The sequence below is a fragment of the Ambystoma mexicanum genome, chromosome 3p (genome assembly GCF_040938575.1).
Source record: "Ambystoma mexicanum isolate Mex_15411 chromosome 3p, UKY_AmexF1_1, whole genome shotgun sequence".
NCBI classification, from domain to species: Eukaryota; Metazoa; Chordata; class Amphibia; order Caudata; family Ambystomatidae; genus Ambystoma; species Ambystoma mexicanum.
This window is the reverse complement of record NC_090925.1, coordinates 778,744,722-778,767,299: the sequence shown is the minus strand read 5'-3', so window position 1 is coordinate 778,767,299 and position 22,578 is coordinate 778,744,722. Positions and strand designations below refer to the sequence as shown.

General features: G+C 49.9%; 1 protein-coding gene across 5 annotated transcripts in view; it reads right to left on the bottom strand.

Annotated features, from left to right (window-relative positions):
- The window catches only part of TEP1 (telomerase associated protein 1), a 2,409,067-nt gene that overhangs the window by 724,075 nt on the left and 1,662,414 nt on the right, over positions 1-22,578 (bottom strand). The window lies entirely within an intron of this gene.

Here is a 22,578-nt window from a genome sequence, read left to right as displayed (position 1 = left end):
CCACTGAGTTCTGGGTGAGAAACCCTCTTGCTTTGCAAGCAGATTTTGCCAAGTTTGCCCATAACTAGTGAGGAGTACTAAAAGGACTCTAAAGAAGGTGGAGGCACCTCAAGACACTCCTCTCCCCTTGGACGGACAGATGTACCATTGTTGCCGTTGGCCTTGTTTGCTCCCCTATGAAGATAATCCTCCACCCCACTTGGAGCAAGGGCATAAAAGCGACCCTTCAAAAAAGAAGAGAATACCCTAGGGGCATAGTGATCTCCTTAAATGCCTTTAGAGTTAGATCAAAACAAATGTGCCATCCCAAAGGACATGTCCAGTGACTAAGCCTGAATATCGAGAGCAAAACCTACAGTTCTGCATTGAAGAATCTCTGCTGATAACCCCACCGTGCCCACCCATGGATTTTGAAAACAAAATGTGCTGTTTCTAGACTCGCTCGTAAAATCGGCATTGCACTCTTGTTTACTAGTTATGTTAAGTTGATTTATATCACGCATCGCTGCCATTTGCATAGTCTTTAGGTGCTCACGTTGCACTGTATGCAAAGTGGGTAGGGTTGGTTAGTGAGGGAGATGGGATACAGGCTGTGCTCATCAATTTATGCGTGCAGAACCAGAAGAAATTGGCCATCTCTGCGTGTGAGCTTACGATCTGTGCTTTGTTATGTGCACTGGAAGGTTGGAATCCAGTGTATGAGTTGTTTGTTGTCTGCAGGTATTAGATTGCGTAGCATGATTAGAGAGGGGTCTGTGGCTTGTGTGTTTTTGGTGGGTTGTTTCACTAGCCCTTTGGGCGTGTGTAGTATGTGAGTGGTGTGACAATGTGGAAAAAGAGGAGTGGGATGGTTGGTCGGTTTCTGGTGATCTCTGGGTGTTGAGAAGTTTTATTTTCGGTTCATCATTCTGTATTGTGCCGTGTTTGCTTTGGTCCAGGTGTACGGTTTGTAGAGGCACGCGTCTATGTTTATTTCAGTGAGTTGACCAGCCAGGTCTTTAGTCTTTTACTGAATGTTAGGTGGTCTTCCGTTGTTCCATAGTGCACCAAACGGGTCCCCCATCTCCAGCAGTAAATTTGGTGAAGCCTCCCTCACTATAGCATGTTGGAAAAATGGGCCAAAGGGAATGAGACACAGACAGTCACAAGGCCGAATTCTTAAAATTAAAAGTGTGTGCCGAAAGGCATCCAAATTCAGGAGGGATTGAAAGGCAGTTGCTTGTGTGCCAGCTGTGTAGTCTTTACCACCGGGCTCTCTGAAAACAGTTCATGGGCAAACATCTGGGTCATTAGAAGGAGGCAAATTCGTCTTACCAAGAGTCTAAGAGACTGCAAGAATGAATGCTGGTGTTAGATGAATTTCCCAAATCAACCCTGGGGTTTATTATTGGAGGCAAATCCTATTATGGTGAACAGGAAAGGCACTGATGTCTAGTGTGGCGGGTCAGAAGAAGGAGTCGGACATATAAGGACATTCTGACTTGTTTTTAATTAAATTATATTAATAAAGCCTATTTTTCCCTACTGCTAGAGGGATCCTCCTGCCTATCTAAAGGAACTAAAGGTGCTTGTTGGGCGCCAGGAAGTCCCAAAGTAAAATGTCCTCAGCCCAAACATAACTGTACCTGACCCTACCACTAATATAACCAACTCAAACGAGGCCAAGAGAATGTTATTCTTCCCCATGTTTTCTTTTATCTCCTGGTGTTTTAAAAGACTCTCTTTCAATCCATATGTTTCCTAATAAAATATTCTGGAATAGCCTCTGGAGATCTCACTGATACGACTCAAGCTACAAGATCTTATCAGCTCTTTGCTGTTATACTTGTGTTAACTCTCTTTGAGATACTTGCCCACAGTCTTGTTTACACTTGTAGATCTTTCACAGTCTTTTAACCCAGGCTTTAATAGCTTGGGTTGAATTTGATTCAATTTGTTAATTTATCTTTCCTGGATTATCTCTCTCTATAGCTGTCTCTTTCTTTATCATGTTCACATGGTAGTCTTATCTCACATTCCTCAATACATGATTTCATGGCAGGCTTTCTCCGCTCTTCACCTTTAAACACATAGGGTAATTTCCATTCCTTCCATGTTATTTGTTTCCAGTTTAACTATTTCCCATACAGGGTTGCTCGTTATTCTCTGTATCTGTTTTCCACACTTCCAGTTAAACATTGTGTTAGTGAATATCTCATCCTTATGACTGGGACAAGTTTCTCTCTTCATATAATCTTGCCCCGGCAGGCTCCCGCTTTTCCTGTTCTCCCTGGGACCTCTGTATATGTAGGGGAACGTTGCCGGGCTCAGCACTCGCTTATGTAGTACTCTTCGGTATCTGGCTTCTCGTGCTTTGGTTTCGTCAGCTTTCCCGTTCTCAACTTCCCTTCTGGCTGTTGCCATATACAGGTGCTGGCGATAGGGAACTGCTTGCGTTCCATAGCGTGGTGGTCTTGGCGTGCTTCGGCGGGCGTCCTGCCCACTACGATCTGGTTGGGCCCGCACCACCACCTGGTACAGGATTCCTGTCTCCTGCTAATCACAACTGTCTCCCCATTGTTGTATGCGCCCTGCCTCCGGCGGCTCGCACTGGCGTTCTTCACCTCCTCGAAAGTCGCAGTCTCTGCGGCCGGCTCGTCTCTGCTCCACCTCTCCCAGGCATGATCACATTAGGGGGTTTCCTCTGCGTATGATAATCTCTCTATCATTACTCCACTCGTCTCAGTTAAATATACATTTCTCTTTAAAGAGATATGCTCTTTTCCTTTTCCAAATTGGTTTGTTTCAGCATTGCCTTCAGCCAAAAATACAGGGATCATATTATTCCTCAAAGCAGGTAGTCCCATATATGTTGCTATTGTGTTTGGCCTAGGGAGTTCCTCACAGGAATAGGAGTCCTTGTCCACTAAGGGGCAGTATTAGGAATCAGAAACGAAAGCCGGACACAAAATTGTCATGTTTTTGGTTAAAGACTTTTATTTAAATGAAAATGGGTTGCGAAAATGCCTCTCTGTCCCTATTCTAAAGAAGAGAGGTTCCCCACCTAAAAATCAAAAACTAAAGATCTGTCTGTGTCAGGATGTCAATAACTGAAAAGCCGTCCTTGTGTCCAAAACGTCCTATCCTGACCCTCACACTATAAACAAAGCAACAAAGTTTGCAAGAAAATGTCTTTAACCTGATATTGGCAAAAAAAAGTGTTCACAACTGAAATTTAGAATAGCTCCAACAAAAATATTCTACAAGGTGAAAGACCTTAGACCCAGAGGGTGGTTTCCTTCCCCCGGATTCTGAACTGAATGGTGATGTCTCTTTTAACAATGTTTCTGTTAGAGGGAGGGGCGTGGCTGCAGGGCCATGTAGAGAGACGTGGTCCCTGAGGAGCTCCGGCTGATCCTGCATTAATCCGTCACGAAAGTGCAAATGCAGATGCCTGCTGTGGAAGAAAACACATGTGCATGTACATGAACGTATGGGGCCTCTTTGAAGACCGTCGGGAAACCACGGGAGGTGCTGGTGCCACAGTCCGGTGCATAATTAGGATGGCGGGGACCTGCGATGTCCGGATCTAAAATGGCGGACGAGTGAAGAGAACAAAGGAGCCGTACGAGAGGATCCACCTGTGAGTCCGCAGCGAGGAGAAACGAAGCCGCGCGACGTACAGTTAACAGAAAACACAGCCGCGGTCCCAACATGCAGTGTGAGCTCGTTGCCGAGTGATCGTAATCGGGGAAGCGGTGCTCGGCGCGAGGCAGAGTGGAGGAAGAAGGCTGATGCGGTCTATTGCCCAGCTGACTGCCTGAACCGAAAACTGCCATTCACTGAAGAGAGCAACAACAGACAGTATTGCGTATACGTAGAACATTGCTGTGTTACCGGATCGCACAGGCGGCGGTCACAGCTTGCGTTCTGTGGTTGCGGGAGAGGACACATTGTGACAACGAACATTCGGAAACGAGCGCTGGGCTCGGAGGGTGCGGCGGGCAGTATTCGCAAACTGGAAGGGTTGCTGTAACAGTGTGCGACACTGTGGCGACGGCATCGGAGACATTGAGTGGTGCTGAACGGTGGATGCTGCTTTCCACAACAATGGTAGCTTCATAAAAGACAAAGCGAAATGTATAATATGTGAAGAGTGGCAACACATACGGCGGATGCTGCTTTGTATAACGTTGGTTGTGGAAAATTAACACAGTTACTATGAGGCGAAGGAGTGGGGAACGACATAAGCGCATGTGAACTGATGCCAGGAACCTGTGTTGCAGCCGAAAGGAAATCACAGAGGTCCCGTGTAGGAAGACACAAAATGGCGATCAACCCCAAACAAAGGAAAGCAATGGCAGAACGGGCGATAGAAGCCGCAGCTTGAAGACAGGGGGCGGGCAGACTGACCCTTATGACTCTGAGGGGCAGACAAGCAGCGATCATACAGTACCGCTTGACATCCGACTGAGCCCCTGGGACACCCACACATTTACATCTGCAAGAACTCACCCCCACTCCGTGGCTGAAATTGCCGAAGGTCGGCAGCCCCAGCAGAAGGTCACACGATCGAGGGGCCCACGGGTGCAAAGGACCGCATAGAGTGTGAGGAGCACACGGGGATACAAAGCCCGTCGGAGTACACAGAAATTTGCAACAGGATTGATTACCTCAACCAAATAAGTGACTGCCACGGAGGAGGCTGGCAGAGCTTTTGAGGCTCTGAGGCCCCCACGCTTGGGTAGGGCCTTGGACATTGAACGGAGTGTGCGCCCCCCTCCCCTTACCTGTGGAGCATAAAGAGGTGGGCGGACCCACAACATACGGTTGTTGCATCATGTCTAATAAGCCTCTAAGACAAAAAGTGAAGCAACCTACGCTAGACGAATTTGCCAGAACACCGCCCGGCCCGGAAAGTGCCAGGAGCAAAGACAAGTCTCCCGCAAGTGGCATGGCCGCCGCGGGTACAAATCAAGAGGTTCTGGCTGCAATTGCGGACTTGAAGGCAGACTTGAAAGCGGCCTGGGAGGCCAAGCTCGAAATAGTTGTGGCTGAACTGAAAACAGTGTTGGACCTTAAGGTCGGTGAAGTGCAGGAGGAGGTGAATCTACTCCGACAAGATGTAAGGTCTCTGTCGGAGCGTACGGAGAGCCTAGAGAAAGAGGGGAGTTCGAACGCAGCGGACTGCGCCTCACACAAGTCGGAACTGCATGCCCTGGTGCAAAGAGTGGGCAACCTGACGAGTAGGGCGGAGGAAGCGGAAGGATGCGCCTGAAGCAACAACATCCGTATTGTGGGTATACAGGAGGGAGCAGAGGGCAACAACCCCACGGAGTTTGTCGAAAACATGTTGCTACAGGAGATAACCAGAGGAGTTCTGTCTCAAGGATTTGCTGTGGAACGAGCACACAGGGCTTTGTCGAGGAGGCCGCCGCCAGGCAATCCGCCTAGGCCAGTTATTGCCAAGATCCTTAACTATCGGGACCGGGAAAGGATTCTGGAACACTTTCGCAAAGGTGGAACAATCAAGCGAGGGGAGTCAAACATAACAGCCTACCCGGACTATACCCTGATGGTGCAGCGGAGCCGAATGAACTTCGGGGCTGTTAAGAGGAGACTGAGGGAGGCGGGCCAGAAATACATGCTACTTTACCCGGTGAAATTGAAGGTTTTTCTTAAAAACAAAACCATATTTTTTGACACTCCGGAGGATGCCGTGGGATGGCTTGATACGCAGGGCTGCCCCCAGGAGCCTGACATCCAGGCGGAAGGAGGAGGCGGACGAGATAAGTAAAGAGTAATGGGGGCACAGGGAGATGGTGCGGCTTAAGACTATGGGACATGATTATAGTCATTGATGTGGCCTGTTCGTAGACGGGACCGGAGTAGGATAGATAATGTATTGAGTGCACTGTGACTGTTGCTTTATTAAGGAGCCTTGCAGGGCTAGTCCTCACACCGCCATTTAGTGTTAATAGTTAAGTGGCCATTAGGGCGACTTCACCCTACTGAGCTCTGGGCGTACCAGACGGGGCTAGATGTGGGGGTGCCGGAGATCCAGGGATGGAGCTGGGCAACAGTTGGGGAGGGAGTTGTTGGGGAAGGGATGGGCAGGGGGAGGGGAGGGAGGTGGGGATGTGTATATAGTTTTGGGGAGTTTGAGTTTAAACACGAGCCTACAGGGAATAGCCCTAGAATTGTATCTGTATTGCGCAGGCGGATGGGGTTGGCTGAGAGGGAGGGAGATGGGTACTGGGGGATCTTAGAATAGTGACATGCAATGTCAGGGGACTCAATAGTTATCTAAAAAGGAAAAAGGTCATGCTGTATTTGAAAAGACAAAAGATAGATATTGCATTGTTACAAGAGACGCACTTGACACGGGAAAAACTGGAGCTGTTGGGGAGAAAATGGAAAGGCACTGTAGTGGGGTCTTCATACTCGGCCTATGCTAGGGGAGTGCTGGTCTGGGTGGCGCCGCACGTCCCGTTCCAACTGATACAGGAAACTGTGGAAACTGAGGGGCGTTTGGTCATAGTGAGAGGGTTGGTGGAGAATAAAGAGGTGTGTATTGTAAACACGTACGCCCCTAATCAAAACACTGCGGAGTACTTCCGGACTATGTGCACCAACCTGAGCTTGTGTGTGGGTAGCGCGGTGATCTGGGGAGGGGATTTCAATTGTGTGCTGAACCCCAAAGTAGACAGGTCGGATGACAAGATGGTCAGGCCTGCCCCGGCAGCTAGGGCATTGCAGTCGTTGTTAGATGACTTTGGACTGGTAGATGTGTGGAGAACAAAGCATCCTAATGAGAGGCAATATTCACATTACTCGGCCCCACAGCAGCTGCACACTAGACTTGATTATGTCTTTGCCACATCAGATGTAATGATAGAGATCGCTCACATAGAATATAAAGCGAGGGTCCTGTCGGATCACTCGCCCCTGGTTCTGGGGTGGCAATACTGCCGCCCTAGGGCACGGATTCCGACGTGGCTCCTCCGTGCGGAGGCGCTTAAAGATCCGGTTTTTCGGGAGGATATAAGAGATGAGATCATTAGCTATTTTGAGGTGAACACAGGCAGCGTTGACTCGGCGGGGATACTGTGGGAGGCCTTCAAGGTGGTGGTGCGGGGTGTGGCCATTGCTAAATTGAAAGGCCTGCAGGATGGGGTCCTGGCTGATTTACAAAGAGTGGAAGGCGAATTAGAGAGAGAATTAAAAAGTGAATGCATAGACACCGAGCTGGTGCTTAAACTACAGCAACAGTGCACGGAATACTGGGAAAGGCTCTGCAACCTTAATTACAAAAAGTACGTTGAGAGACAACATGCGGGTGGAGATAAAACGGGCCATCTCCTGGCGTGGCTATATAAAAGTGAAACCCGAGGCCCCCGATTAGGACAATAACCAGAGAAGATGGGGAGGTGGCAGACACCCAAGAGGGAGTCAACAGGGAATTTGCGGATTATTATAGAGAATTATATGAGGATAGAGGAGGAGGCAGCCGGGATGAAATTCTGGAAACTCTGCAAGACATGGGATTGCCCAAGATAAGCACAGAAGAAAGAGAAGAACTAGATGCGCCAATTACTGTGGAGGAGTTGGAGGAGGTTGTTAGGCAGCTACCTACTAGTAAGACCCCGGGAGCAGATGGATTACCTAGTGAATTTTATAAAGCATATGGGGCGGAAGTGCTCCCCGCAATGTTGGAAATGCTCAATGAGGCGTTTGAATTGGGACGGTTGCCGGAGTCTCTCAGAGAGGCGGTCATAATACCGCTCCCTAAACCTAATAAACCTGGGCATAGCTGCGGATCGTACAGGCCGTTGTCGATGCTGAACAAGGACAGCAAGATATTAATGGCTGTCCTGGCGAATAGACTGCGGAAAGTAATTGGCAAATTAATACACCCGGACCAAACGGGCTATGTCCCGGACAGGAATATTTCTCACAACCGTAGGTGACTCCATCGGGTGATCGAATGGGGCTGCGACAATGAAGGCGAGATGGCAATCGTGTCTTTGGACGCAGTAAAAGCTTTTGACTCGGTCAGATGGGCGTGGCTGCTGGCGGCTTTGGGAGAGTATGGAATGGGGCCGGGGTACATTAGGTGGGCGGAGATGCTGTATAGTGCGCCACTAGCCAGGGTGCGAACAGGAACAGTGATATCTGAGAGATGGCAACTTAGCAGGGGCACTAGACAGGGGTGCCCCTGGTCCCTGATGTTGTACATTCTGGCTCTAGAGCCCCTGGCACTCTACCTGAGGTAGCAATATGATGAGATAGGTATTGAGTTCGGGGGGGAACGGCACCTGATATCCCTGTATGCGGACGATTTGTTATTATATTTGAGATACCCGGAAGAAAATCTGTATATTCTGGAGGTGATGGAAAGGTATGCGAGGTTGTCAGGTATAGCGGTGAATCTCCAAAAATCTAGCATTTTCCCGCTGGGCAGTTACAAGGGAATCCCTGTGGAAAGGTTGCCGGTGTTGCAGGTGCCGTGGACGGTGGGCTCCTTCCGCTACCTTGGAATAGATGTGTGCCATACGGCGGAGGAGGAACACAGGTGTAATACCGAGATGGCCGTTGAGAAAATCCGCAAATGTATGAGATTTTGGGAGAAACTGCCCTTAGCGATGATGGGACGGGGAGCAATGCTTAATATGGTGGTGCTGCCTAGGCTCCTACATTATTTTAGCAATATCCTGCATATGATTCCTAAGAGGTTTTTTGTTCAATTAAATGGTGCGTGTAGAGACTTTCTGTGGCATGGTACCCAGAAGAGAGTAGCGCTCTGGAAGTTGCAGAACTTTCACGAAAAAGGGGGTGTCAAGCTACCTAATTTTGAGGCCTATTATATAGCGAGTCAATTACAGTTTGTGGTCAAATGGCTCTCCGATGAAGCGACCCCTGAATTTAGATTGTTTGGGCATGACTGTGCCCCGTTTTACCTGAAAGAAATTATCTGGTTGCCTGAGTCAGAAATGAAGGAGTGCCCGGGGATGATGAGGCTTGGGTGGAAAATGTGGCGAGGAGCATGTATAATAATGGGGGACCCCCTCCCGTGTTCCCCGCAGGTACCTCTGGTTGCTTTGGCGGGAGGAGATGAGCAACTGAGGGTGATTATCAGAACCTATTGGGAGTCGGTGGGGCTGGTAACGTTGGGTGATATATGGCAGGAGGGGACCATCAGGGAGTTTGAAGGACTCAGAGAGGAGGCAGGACTACATGGGGGCCAGTATGTTACGTATCACAGGCTGGTGCGGATGATTCGAATAACGTGGCCTGAGACAGTGTTGGCGGAGGAACAGGCACCCATTATGGAGATGATATATGACAACTGAGGGGGGGCATGAGATCTCTAGATTGTATGAGATGGTAATGACTAAGGTTGGAAAGGAATTGACACATTTGAGATTGAATTGGGCAACAGAGGTGGGAGCCCAAATGGAGGATGGGATGTGGGAGCGGGCCCTGGGATACCATAAGAAAGTATCTAGGAATACCAGATTGCAGCAAATACAGCTGTACGTAACACATAGAGCGTATATGACCCCGCTGAGGATATCTAAATTCAGGAATGCTGGGAAACAGGCAGGCCCTAAGTGCGATGAGGAGAATGCTGATATGACACATTTGTTTTGGGCATGCCCAGTGATCGCGGGTTTCTGGAGAGAAGTCGCACAAAAGCTAGCAGAGAAAGGGGTCACGCTCGCCGTAGACACGGCTTGGGCCTGCCTGTTGGGATGGTTTCCTAGGCCGCGGAAACTGAAGCATGTTGGTAAACTGAAAGACTTGGCGTACGTGCTTGCAAAGCGAAGGATAGCTATGGGATGGAAAAAGTGTCATAAGCCACGGGTGGAGGTGTGGTGGAAAGAATTACAGAAATGGCCGGAGGCTGAAACAGTGATGTGACAGGAGGCAAGTAGCATGTCTTGGGAGGAAGAAGTGGGTACCCTGATGGCATGGAAAACATTGATATCTGGTCTATTTGGAACAATGTTAGATCCAGAGGAGTCTGATGAAAATGACGCCCTGCCATGTGTAGCAGATACTGAGGGTGAAGGACAAACAGGCTCGTGAAGGGGGGTGGGAACAGGGGGGCAGTGAACAAAGACTAATTGATGTTAATGTAATGATTGTGCATTGCACTGCGTGTTTGGTTTGTATTGTTGGTTGTATTGAAAAACTAATAAAATTCTTTAAAAAAAAAACATGTTTCTGTTAGAGTTTCTGTTACGCAACAAGTTCTGTAACAGTCTTTATTTAACACAAGTGTCTGCTTTGTCTAGCAAACACTGTCTATATTTAGTATTTCTTGTAGCTTTGCAACTCACCCGATATACTTCCCTGCCAGGACTTCTCCTGTGTTTCAATTGCCTGGTATCGTTCCCTTGCCAGGACTTCTTATATGTTTCACAGTTACTCTGTATCACCAAAATGCATAAATCGTTCATGGCTGGGAATATCTGTCTGCGGTAATGTTCGTTCAAACTTTGCCCCACATTTGCATTTTATGCATCCGTATCTCATTGGGGCTTGAATATGTTCTTTGCCTTTTTTGCATTCAAACATGCTTCTTGTAGTTTCTGCATTAGCAATCTCATAACATTCAAATTATCATTGGCACGGTTGCCAGAATGCCCCGGAGTCTCCACTTGCTTTGGGTTACTCACTGGTTCTCTTCAGCGTCTCTGGTCCTGTTTGCGCCTCTTCGGCGTTGCTCTGCCTTTCGCTTCCAACTCTGGATTGTGCAGACGTCCTTCCGGCTTCCTTCGCAGCTCTGCAATCACATACCTGCTTCCCTTCTGGTCCTGGTCTGGAGAGCTGCCGAGTGCCCTGGAACTCGCTTGTGGCTCCCAGTGTCTACATGGCACGTCCTGTTTGACACTGCAGTTCTCCTTCTGTCTTAGTGGACTTGTCTGCTCCGCCACACCGGTACATGTCTCTCACACTCGAAAAGCCCTGGCATAGAAGCCGTCTTCTCTTGCACTGCCTCTCTCAGTAGTGCGGTTGCCATCTTTGAATGCCCCGTGTACAGGTAATTCTGTAGAAGAACAAGTTACTCTCTTACCTGGTAACGTTCTTTCGATGGGATGGTCTGACAACGTATTCCATATCTATGACAGTAATCACCACAGCTGTGCTGCTTCGGAAAATCTTTCGGCGTCTGCGTCCTGCGTCGATGACTTCGATACGCCGCCCTCGAGGACCTCCTCCGACGGCCGACGTCACTGGATGTTATAAGTAGGACGCACGACGCCTGTAGCCTCAGTTGTAGTTTTTTCCCAGAACGTGTGGCACCAGCCTTCTGCCAGTCTGACCACACAAAGCCTTGTGGAAACGTAAGATGCAATCGCATAAGAAATTCTATAGTGGGGAAGGCAGGGAGGGAGCGATATGGAATATGCCGTCGGACCATCCCATCGAAAGAACGTTACCAGGTAAGAGAGTAACTTGTTCTTCGAGGGGATTGGGTTCTCCGACGTATTCCATATCTATGACAGACTCCCAAAGCAGTACCAATGCAAGGAGGTGGGAAAAGAATTTATAAAACAGAAATTTAGAATGCCCAATCAAATTGCAGAGTAAAGGATTGCCTTGCCAAAGGCCATATCCTGCCCCCGGATGGAATCGAGAAGTGACGTACAATAGTTTGTACCGAAGCCCAGGTGGCTGCATCACAGATGTTACGAATAGGAACACCCCTCTGTAGGGCAGTAGACGCAACCATTCCCCTAGTAGAATGGGCCCGTAAGCCAACCGGTGGGTCCTTACCCGCCAAGCGGTAACACTAAGTCTGTTTCGTCACAGCTTGTCCCAAACGCTTTCCAGCGTAACCAATGAAGAGTTGATCGTCCACTCTGACCCGGGACATGTGTGAAATATAAAAGCTTAACGCTCTCCTAGGATCAAGCCTATGGAGCCTCTCCTCTTCCTTACCAGGATGTGGAGGAGGATAAAACGCCGGAAGAACAACCTTCTGGCCTAAATGAAATTCTGACACCACCTTCGGAAGAAAGGAAGGACGAACTCCAATGCCAACCCTGTCCTTATGAACCACAGTGAAGGGTGGCTTAACTGAAAGTGCCTGTAACTCACTCACTCTGCGAGCGGAAGTGACCGCAACCAAAAATACAGTTTTAAGAGTTAACAGTCTCAAAGGGCATGAATGCAAAGGCTCAAACGGAGCACCCATCAGAAACTTGAGAACAAGGTTCAAATCCCAACCGGGCACCTGGAAAGGTGATGGAGGGAACACATTAGTGAGCCCTTTCAGAAACTGAGAAATTAAAAGAATTTTAAAATAGGAACACTCTTCAGACGAGCGTTTAAATATGGACAGCGCCGCCAGGTAACCTTTAACGGTACCCACTTGCAGGCCCCTGTGGGCCAAATAAAGCAAAAAAGACAGAACTACAGGAATGTCACATGAAAAAGGATCCACATTCTTAACCCTGCACCAGTCGCAGAACTTACGCCAACGGCAACAGTACAGGGACTTTGTTGCTGGCCGTCTGGCCGAGAGCAACACCTCCATCACGTCTTCAGGGAGGTCCCAATCCTTATACCTCAACCTTTCAGAAACCAAGCGTGAAGGTTGAGGGATCTGACCTATGGATGGAGAACCTGAATCCCCTCCCGTGAGAGCAGATCATCTCGGTAGGGAAGACGACGTGGAGGGCAGATGGACAAGTCGAGAAGGTCCGGGTACCACGTCCTCCGGGCCCGCGCCGGAGCAATGAGGATCATCTGGGAACCGAACCTCCGTAACCTCCGCAGCACTTGCGGAATGACGGGGACTGGAGGAAACACATACAGCAGTGGGAATGACCACTCCACCATGAACGCGTCTCCTAAGGCTCCTTTTGGAGGAAATTCCCGCGAGCAGAACCTCTTGCACTCCCGGTTGACACTGGAGGTGAAGAGATCTACTTGAGGGGTCCCCCAAAGGGCGAAGATCTCCAGGAGAATCTCCTGAGCCAACTCCCACTCGTGGGAGATCGCGCTCTGCCTGCTCAGAGCATCCGCCGTCTTGTTTTCGTCTCCGGCCAGATGAACTGCCGAGATCGAAACTTCCTGCTGGATTGCCCAGAACCAGAGCTGCATCGCCTCCCTGCACAGAGGAAGTGACCCTGCCCCCCCTTTTTGTTGAGGTAGTGCATGGCCACCGTGTTGTCCGTCAGGATATGGACATTCTTCCCTCGCACAGTTGGCAGAAAGGCCTTCAGGGCTAGCCTGACGGCCCTCAGCTCCAACAGATTGATATGGAGTCTGGACTCCGACGGAGACCAACGACCGCTGACTGTCAACTCATTGGCATGAGCTCCCCCATCCCGTAAGGGATGCATCCATCACGATCGTCACCTCCGGCCAGGGTAGCCAAAATGGAGCCCCCTTCATCAGATTGGCTTCGACGGCCCACCACAGAAGGTCCTGGGCGACCGAGGACGGCACCTGAACAGGGTCCGACATCCTGCCGGAGGACTGAGACCACTGGAGCTTGAGTGCCCATTGCAAAGATCTCATCCGCAACCTGGCCTCCGGCACCAGAAGAATGCAGGATGCCATGAGGCCGAGCAATCTCAAGAACTCGAACGCTGGGAGACTCTGGGCAAGCTGAAACTTGTGCACCATCTGCTGAATGTGATGAGCCCTCACCTTGGGAGGAAAACACTGCCCCAGGGACGTGTCGAGCACTGCTCCGATGTACTGGAGCCTCTGAGTTGGTGTCAAATGGGACTTTAAGTTGAGGGAGAAGCCCAGCTTGTGGAGGGTGTGGTAGGTGACTGACAGATGATCCAGGACTTGCTCGGGAGAGCGCGCCCTGATCAACCAATTGTCCAGGTAAGGGTAGACGTGAATCCCCCCTTTCCTGAGGTGCACTGCCACCACTACCATGAGCTTGGTGAAGACCCTCGGGGCGGAGGTCAATCTGAACGGCAGGACCCGAAACTGAAAATACGAGTCACCAACCGCGAACCTCAGGTACTTCTTGTGCTTTGGATGTATCGGCACATGAAAATAAGCGTCCTTGAGGTCGAGAGACACCAACCAGTCCTGAAGTTGAAAGGCCTGGAGGACTTGAGAGAGAGTAACCATCTTGAACTTGTCCTTCCTGAGGAGTTTGTTCAAACCACGCAAGTCCATGATGGGTCTCAATCCCCCGTCTTTCTTGGAAATCAAAAAATAAGGGGAATACCATCCCTTGTTCCTCTCCGTTACAGGCACCAGTTCTATGGCGCCTTTCTCCAGCAGGGATTGAAATTCCTGCGCAAGGAGCGGATCCGGACTTTTCAAAGAGAGATTCCCCGGTGGATTGTCTTGAGGCCTCTGCCGGAAAGGAAGACAGTAGCCGTGGGTTATGATCTCTAGAACCCACACATCTGAAGTAATGGCGCGCCACTCTGCAAGATGCTGCGCCAGCCTTCCCCCAACCGGCGAACCATGGGACATGGCCTCATGACTGAACTGAAGCGGCTGCGGCGTTGCCTGAGGGCAAAGAGGCAACAGCCCGAGCGGCCTTGGCACCTCGAGTACCTTGTTTTCCACCTCTGGCACTCCTACGGTGGCCCCTTTGACTGGCAGCTCCTCTCGCTTTACCAAAGGATGAGTAATAACGAAAGGAACCTCCCCTCCATTGCTGTCCCGTAGGATGAAAAGGCGGAAGTTGTCGAACTGCAGCGCCCAACGACTTTGCTGCAGCTTTTGAGGTCTGCAACCTCTCAAGGCTCTCGTCAGCCTTGCTGCCAAAAAGATGTTCCCCGTCAAAGGGCATGTTGAGGAGCCGGGCCTCCAGATCAGGAGCAAACCCCGACTTCCGCAACCACCAAACCTGCGTATCACGGTGCTCGCCGCCATGGACCGGCTGACGCAATCTGCCATGTCCAAACCCGACTGAACGGCCTCACACATGGCATCCTTGCCATCCTGAACCATGGCAAGGAAACCATCCCATTCGTCCCCTTTGGGAATATGTACAGCCGCTAAGGAAAAACAGTTACACAGAGTGTGCGTGAAACGTGACAAGGCACATACGGAGTTGTCCGCCTGAAGCGCCATACCCCCTGAAGAAAACACTTTCTTCACCCAGCCGTCAAAACGCTTGTCGTCCCTATCAGGAGGGATGGTAGGATACGATGCCTGCTTTGCTGGGGCCGTAGCTGCCTGCACCACCAAACTCTCTGGAGTGGGGTGCTTGGACAAGTAGCAGGGGTCGCTACTGGCTGGGCGGTATTTTCGTGGCAAAGACTTGCCCACTGCCGGGAGACTCTCCGGAGCAGTCCAAGCCGCCGCCACCCTCCTCTGTAGAGCCATATGAAACGGCAGCACCGGGTCAGTTGGTGGACCAAGGTCGAGGATATCCGTAAGGTCATCCTGAAGAAACTCCCCCGGGGGAGCAGACCATCCCAAGTACTCGGTGACTCTCGATATAAGGCGCCGGTACGAGGAGTCGGCATGAGTGCCAGGCTCAGGCCTACAAAACTCCACCTCCGGAGAGGTGTCCAGCCCACTAGCATCGTGCAGGAACTGCCCCAGGTCCTCAAATTGGCTATGGCCCGAGAGAATCTCATCTGGCACCATATTAGGAACCATGCCATCATCAGAGCCCTCATCCACCTCTGAAATAAACTCAAGATGGCGGTAAGAAGGCACAGAATGTGAACCAAAGCCATGCTTGACCTCAGCCAGAGCCTTTCTAGGGGGTTCCACCGAACCTCGGGATACCACCGTTGACACAGCCTCCAAAGGCGTCGAGGGCATGGAGTGAATCTACACAGGCCTCGAGGCCGGAGCCCCGAGCGTGTCCTTCACAGCCTGGTCCCCGATGGCGCCGACGACTTCTTCGGAAGGCGGGGCCTCGAAAGAGTCCGTTGATGACCTCGGTGCCACCGGCGTCAACGTCTTCCTTGAAGACATCACATGTTCACACGGTCTCGAGCGCGTCTAGGACTGGGACCTGGACCGGGCATGACGAGAACGATTCCCCTTGTCCGAGAGGGATCTCTCCCGCGAATCGTGCCGACCACCCGAGCCCGAGGGCGTGCGAGTGGTGTCTCTCGACCGATCACGACCGACCCCACTCGGAGGCGCGGACGGACCGGTGCGCTGCAATTCAAGAATCGCTAACATTTTCTTCCCGAAGGAAGCCCATTCCTCCGGCGTCACCTGCTTGGTAGGGTAAGCGACCCGCCGACGGTCAGAGTCCTCGGAAGAGGAGGGGAAGGCGAGCGATGACGGCGCTTCCGGGAGTGCTTCGAAGAGGCAGAGGAGTGGCGGGACCGACTCCGGGACCAAGACCCACTGGACTTCCGATGACGACGTGGAGAGTCGCCTCTCGAATTGTCTATCGAAACCCCCGCAGACCTCGACTTCCGTGGCTTGGACACCTTACCTACCGATAACTTCTTCTTGCGCTCCCGCAAGGCTTTAGACGTGAGCGACTGGCAGTCGACACAGTCATCCGTGTCATGGGCCTCCCCGAGGCACCGGAGGCAGGCGTTGTGCGAGTCCGTAACCGACATCTTGGACCCACAGTCCCTGCACTTTTTAAATCCCAGACGTGTGGTGGAAGACGAGGGAGACATCCTTCACGAAGAAGAAACTTCACAAAACAAACAGGTTCGAAGAACCGAGAAACAACAGAAACTCCAAAGAGTCGAGGTGCGCCGAGATTCCCGAAGCGAACACGTTCGCGGAAAAAACGGAACTGAGGCTACGGGCGTCGTGCGTCCTACTTATAACATCCAGTGACGTCGGCCGTCGGAGGAGGTCCTCGAGGGCGGCCTATTGACGTCATTGACGCAAGACGCAGAAAGATTTTCCGAAGCAGCGCAGCTGTGGTGATTACTGTCATAGATATGGAATACGTCGGAGGACCCAATCCCCTCAAACTAATCTGCACATTGAGCTTCGGGCTCCTGTTATCTTGTACCAACTCCTTCATACTCCTCGTCTCAGTACTTCAGTGATTATGAGAGTTGGAGTCCATGGGTATCACCGGACATATAGCGTTTAGATCTTTTTCCTCAGTGGTTTTACATGAGAGAACATTTTCATATAAAGGTATATCATAAGCAAAAAGTGTTTAGTTGGAGATTTGTGTGTTTAGGTCATAGATGTGGGCTTGACCTAAAGAATATTGGGAAGCGGTTTCTCCACTTCCTCTACAAGGTGTAACAAACAACTGACAATAGGCCATTAAGGTTTCTGGCATTAAAGGGTCTTCCTCAAGGGAAAGGGGGAGGGGGAGGGAGGGTACTGCATCTCGTCCAGTGAAGTCATGACCTCTCCCTGACAGTTATCTGCTCCCATGTGATCGCCCGTCATACAGCCACCCCCAGGGTCAGGATCAGGTAGCTGCTGCCATCCCCTGGCCACATGGGAGGAGGTCAACGCCCGGGAATCTGTGATGACTCTATTGGATTCATCACAGCAGTCTATCCCAGTGAGGTCCCACTTGCCCAGACCCTTAGGAAGAGTTTGCTGAGCAGAAACACTTGCTCAGCCTCAAAGGGGGAGGCTCCCCCTTGGGGAGGAAGGACACATACACTCTATTCGTCACACAAGCCAATCAAATCAAGGTAGGAGATTCCAGAGGAGTGTGAGAGTGTTTTAGGCATACTATGGGACACAGACAGAGTGCTCCAATAATCCCAGTTAAATAGGGAAGTACAAAAATATACAATGATTTATTTAGCCTTTAAAATGCACAATAAGCAATGACACATATAAACAAGGATTATCACTGTAAGGGAGGCATGGTGGTATCACAGGTATGACACTGACACAAAAGGTACAATTTGTAAAACCATTATTAAAGTCTTTGGGTTTGGAAAAACTCCTACTTTGCCCTATAACTAGGATGGGAGTAGTCTCTACCATCAAATCATAAGTAAAACAGTCCTAATGGCGTATGCTAACAGAACCCAATGCCTGCCCCATCTCTTGCACAAAAGGTGTGTGAAGGAGAATATGTATGCAAAGGAAAATCAGTGTTCAAATATAAAGAATAAATGTGGCTGAGTCAACTCTCCTCCCCACGTTAGACAGCACAGAGTAGGGCGATCTCCGTAGGCAGGATGAGACTCTCTGGCTCAGGGTTTACAAAGGCAGTTCAAAAAGTTGATCAAGGCCCGTCTGGCCTTCCACGTTAAAGTCTCTTTCCAGCTTTCAAAACCACAGTTCAACAAAAAGTTCATGTCAGTCCCCCTCAGTCGGGCTCAGACCTTTCACAGCAAAACCAAAACACTTGCAGGGGTTCTCTTCCCCATGCTTAATTCACATCCTTTAGGTGCTCCCTTCTCCCAACTTATTACACTACTGGTCTCCCTCAGTCAGGCTCAGACCGTTTCCTGATGTCAAAGACTTTCGAATATGCGTGGATGTTACAACAGACCTCCGCAGGACCACTTTGACTTTCCTTCCGTCTCACACACACTTCTGTTGTTTGCACCAGTGTTTCTTGGTCTGGACAGTTCACTGTCCTAAACACCAAAGTTCAACGTTCAAATTGTTTCCTCTCCCCTTTTCTCTGGGTTAACTTTGATCACTTTGCTTTTACAGTTCATTCACTTTATCGCTACTGGCATTTCATCTTTCAGGCAGACTATCGAGTGGGCTACTTCCTATCAGCCGGACCACTCTGTTACTCAGTATTGCTGGTTTTACAGCTATCGTTACTTCAAAGTTAATTCACAGGTCTGTCTTCCTTCGCGTCTCATCCACACGCATGCAGCCTTCAATTTTGTGATATAATGTTGCAACTTCAATCTTTCTTAGCACACACCATCTCTCATGTCGCTTGCCAACTCACCCGCTGCGTGAGTTGCAGTTCTTTCTCGTCTTTACTGTCTTTACATTCACGAGTCACTGTCATTCACAGGCTTAGCCTCGCCTCCCCAACTCTGCCGTTCACCCTGAGGGTCGCTGGCATTCTTAACACACAAAGCAGCCTTCTTGTTTGGAATTTGGCCTTCACACGTGTCTTTCGTGGCCTTTTGGAGGCAACAACCTCCTTCAGGGAACTCCTGGGGTTCTCCATCCGTTGCTTTCGTCCTCGGTCCGTTGCTCTGCTCCAGTAGGTTTGCCTTAGCCCCGGAAGCTCTGCTCTTACTCCTCTTCCACCTTGCTCAGAGTGTGTCTCTATGTTCTGCCTTTTATCCATTTGAGGAGTGCTAATTGGTATCAGATGTATGCACTTAGAATAAAGTGCCTGACTTTGACTGACCCAATAAGCAGGACATGTCTAATGCAATGGGTAAGGGTTAGCCTCTTTAGTCTTAGTCACCCTCTTCCTCAGCCCAGTGTTTGTGTGAAAGGGGTGAGGGGGTAGTTAGGACATTGGAGAATCCTAAAAAAAAAGGTTGTTTTAGGTTATACGGGAAAGGGGGGGGAATACCACATCTCACCATTGGTTGCCTCACCCCCACTCTCTGAAGACCCCTCTCCCATGTGATCCTTCAACACTGGTCCACCCCCACGGTCTGGATCCAAAGGCGATTGCCAAGTCCTGGCCACCTGTGAGAGAGAGATCCCCGGGGACTAACAGGTGAGACACGTTGTGGTTTCTCACATCACATTACTACAAAATACATGCATACACATTCATGACTGGATGCCTCATTGACACGAGGACTGGACTTGACAGACTAAATGAGTCAGATTGATTGCTGTTGCTGTGGGGCAGGCATTGATCGATTGCGATTGGGATCCACACAGAGCCTGAAAGGCCTCTCTCAGTCGCAGCAGCATGGGCCTTTGCGCGGCCTCTGCCTCCTCCTAGTGGAGGCAGGTGGCGCTCTTCGAGTCTGATTCCACCATCAAGCAACTTCTTTGATGGCGCACAAAGTCCTTCAAGTACTGTTGATGGTGGGCACAGCAGACATCTGGAAGCCCGCTTTTCACCACTGCAAAGAGCATTCACGCGAAGTGAGGCAGACAAGTGACAGTCTGCAGGGAAAACTATGTGTTACTGGAGGTGCTGGTCTTTCCTTCCTTGCTGCTGTTTTCTTGGAGCTATGCCTTTTACCAGGTGCTGCCTACATAATCAGATTCCTCCCGTGAAGCGGGCCGCTGAGTGAGGCAGACAAGTGACACTATACAGGAGGAGAACGGCACACGTTTGTGAGGTGAACAAAACAGCACAGAAAATCTGCCTCTGAGCTTTGCTTCATAATACCGACGCGGACTTGAAGAAACTGTGAGATTGCCAAGAATCAGCCCTGTTTTTTATACTGTGGGAGTAACCTTGTGCCGCCATGCGCTATAATCTGGGTTACTTCTTTATCTCAACATCATTTTTGTGTACAACCCGACTACGAGCATGCACACGGCTGAAACTCCAGGGTGAAGGATTGGAGGGGCCTTTTCAGAGCTGCAGAGACTGCAGGGACACTCCCTTTGATCGGCCAGCCTTGAGGCTTCTCAACAAATATTCGGACTGTGCTGCTCAATTACACATTTAGCGTTAACCATTTAGGCCAGAGCTGTCAAGACTGCAGGGATACTTTCCCTTTGATCGGTAAGCTCCGAGGTTCTTGGTTCACACTACTCGTGCTAGAACCACGCCATAAATGTTATTAAATTCGACATTACTTTGAAGTCCCATTAACTAAAAAAAACTACAATGTGCGGCTTGGACTAAGAAGCCAGTCGGGCGTGGATGAACAAACTATGCAACAAGGACACAATTTGATTAAAACTATTGTGCCTTGTAAACCCTGTAATCCGGACCTCCCATTGGTCTCACAGAAAGAAAGTATTGTGGCAACCTTAATGCAGAACCTCAGAGATGAAAGGCTGCAGTTAAGTCACGTCTTGGTCTCTGAAAGTGAACTTCTGGCTTCGATCTCTGTTATTGATAATCTCCCGGGCCCTAGCGTGATGAAAAATGGAAGGACACTGCCTTTAGTTGCCAACCTGTGGAGGTCTCACTTATTACGGTCTCCGATAGATGGGCAAAAAACGAAAGGTTTTTTTCTTCAAATGATCGGGGTCTAATACTGAAGTAAAATCTATTGCCCCAGTTAGGGAGAGAGCTGTCCTGGACCGCTCCACGATGATTGATGATGATAATAATTTTGCTGTACCAGATGAACTGAATGATTTAACTATGTTTGAATTTGATGATGTTGGGTTTGAGAAGAATGGTTGCTCGGATCAGGATTTTATTGCTGCAAGTGTAATTCAACAGACATTCGATGCATTTATTGTAGCTTCAGATACGGATCTAATTAATTTCATTGAAAATAGACCCCATAATTTACCATTTAGGGACTCCGAGTGAGATTAGGGGCATATTACCGATTTAACATATGCAGAGGCAGAAGTGGTGAGGCTGCTATTCACTATACCTTGAAGGAAGTAGATGATGGAATAAGATTGATTATCCTACAGTTTACGCATTGAATACGGTGCTTAGTTCCTTCGTTTCTCTATATGACAACACATGGAACGAAGTGAAGGCCCACACCCTGATCTTTAGTGATATCAATGTAAAACCTGAAGGAAAGGACTTCCAACAAAAAAACATTCTATCTTATTTGGGCAGTCTTGGTGCTGTTATTTTGGAGACTCAGAGGGTGGGTGTGAATGCCTCTGGCCCAACTGCAATAAAAGATGATCTACCCACAGAGGTCTGTGAGAGTATTCCAACTGTATAACCCTGTGTAGAAGTTTTGGATGGTAACGATGGTGGGCAAGAAAATGGGGTGGAATTTCTAACCAACTTAAATCTCAATCAAGTTTCATGTGAAGGAGTTGGCGAAATACCACTTAAGTATAAGGAGGTGGGAATGACCCGATTAGCAAAGAAGGCAATAAATCCTGAAACTATGAGAAAAAGAAATCCTTCCTCTCAAAAGTACCTTAGGGGGAGGGGGCGTGGCCAGCATGTGAGCATGAAGGACGCGAGTCCCAACTGCTCCGATGGACCGCCGTTCATAACCTGGAAAACATCCTTATTGGCGTGGATGCAACTTGCCTAGGGAACGTGTACCGAAGCGACACTGTCTACGGCATTTTTTGGTGAAGTTGGAAGCTTGAAACAGCCCTGTGTCGAAGCTGCAAGACGGTGTTCTCTGCCTCTGCGGATGCGAACACACCGCCAAGATGGCCGCCACTGCTTAACGCTCGACCTGAAGACTCGCTGTGCCCTGGAAAACAAATGGTGCAGCGGGGGTGCCGACGACCGGGGCACTGAACAGTGAACCCTCGTCCACTCTGGGGAATAGCTGGCAGACCTCTGTAGCACACCTTGTCAAACGAGAGAGACTGCGCAGCAGTCGAAGAAAGGACTGAGCAGCCCACCAGGAATTAGGTTGCCTGGCATACACACGTAACTGAATTACAGGTGGTGCTGTGGCGGCGGGGAGGTGAGGGTGCACAGAGCCGTGTGCTGCTTCCCTGAGCCTTGGAAGACTGGCGCCAGCCCATGGTCTGTCCGCCGCGCAGTCCGAACACAAGGGAAGAACGCTGGGTTGCGGGCTGGGAGTGAATCAGAGCAGCTGGGAGAGAGACGGCGTACACGCCCTGGCCCGTGGCTCCCTCTTCGCATCATACGGTGAGAGGTGACCGAGGAGCACCGCC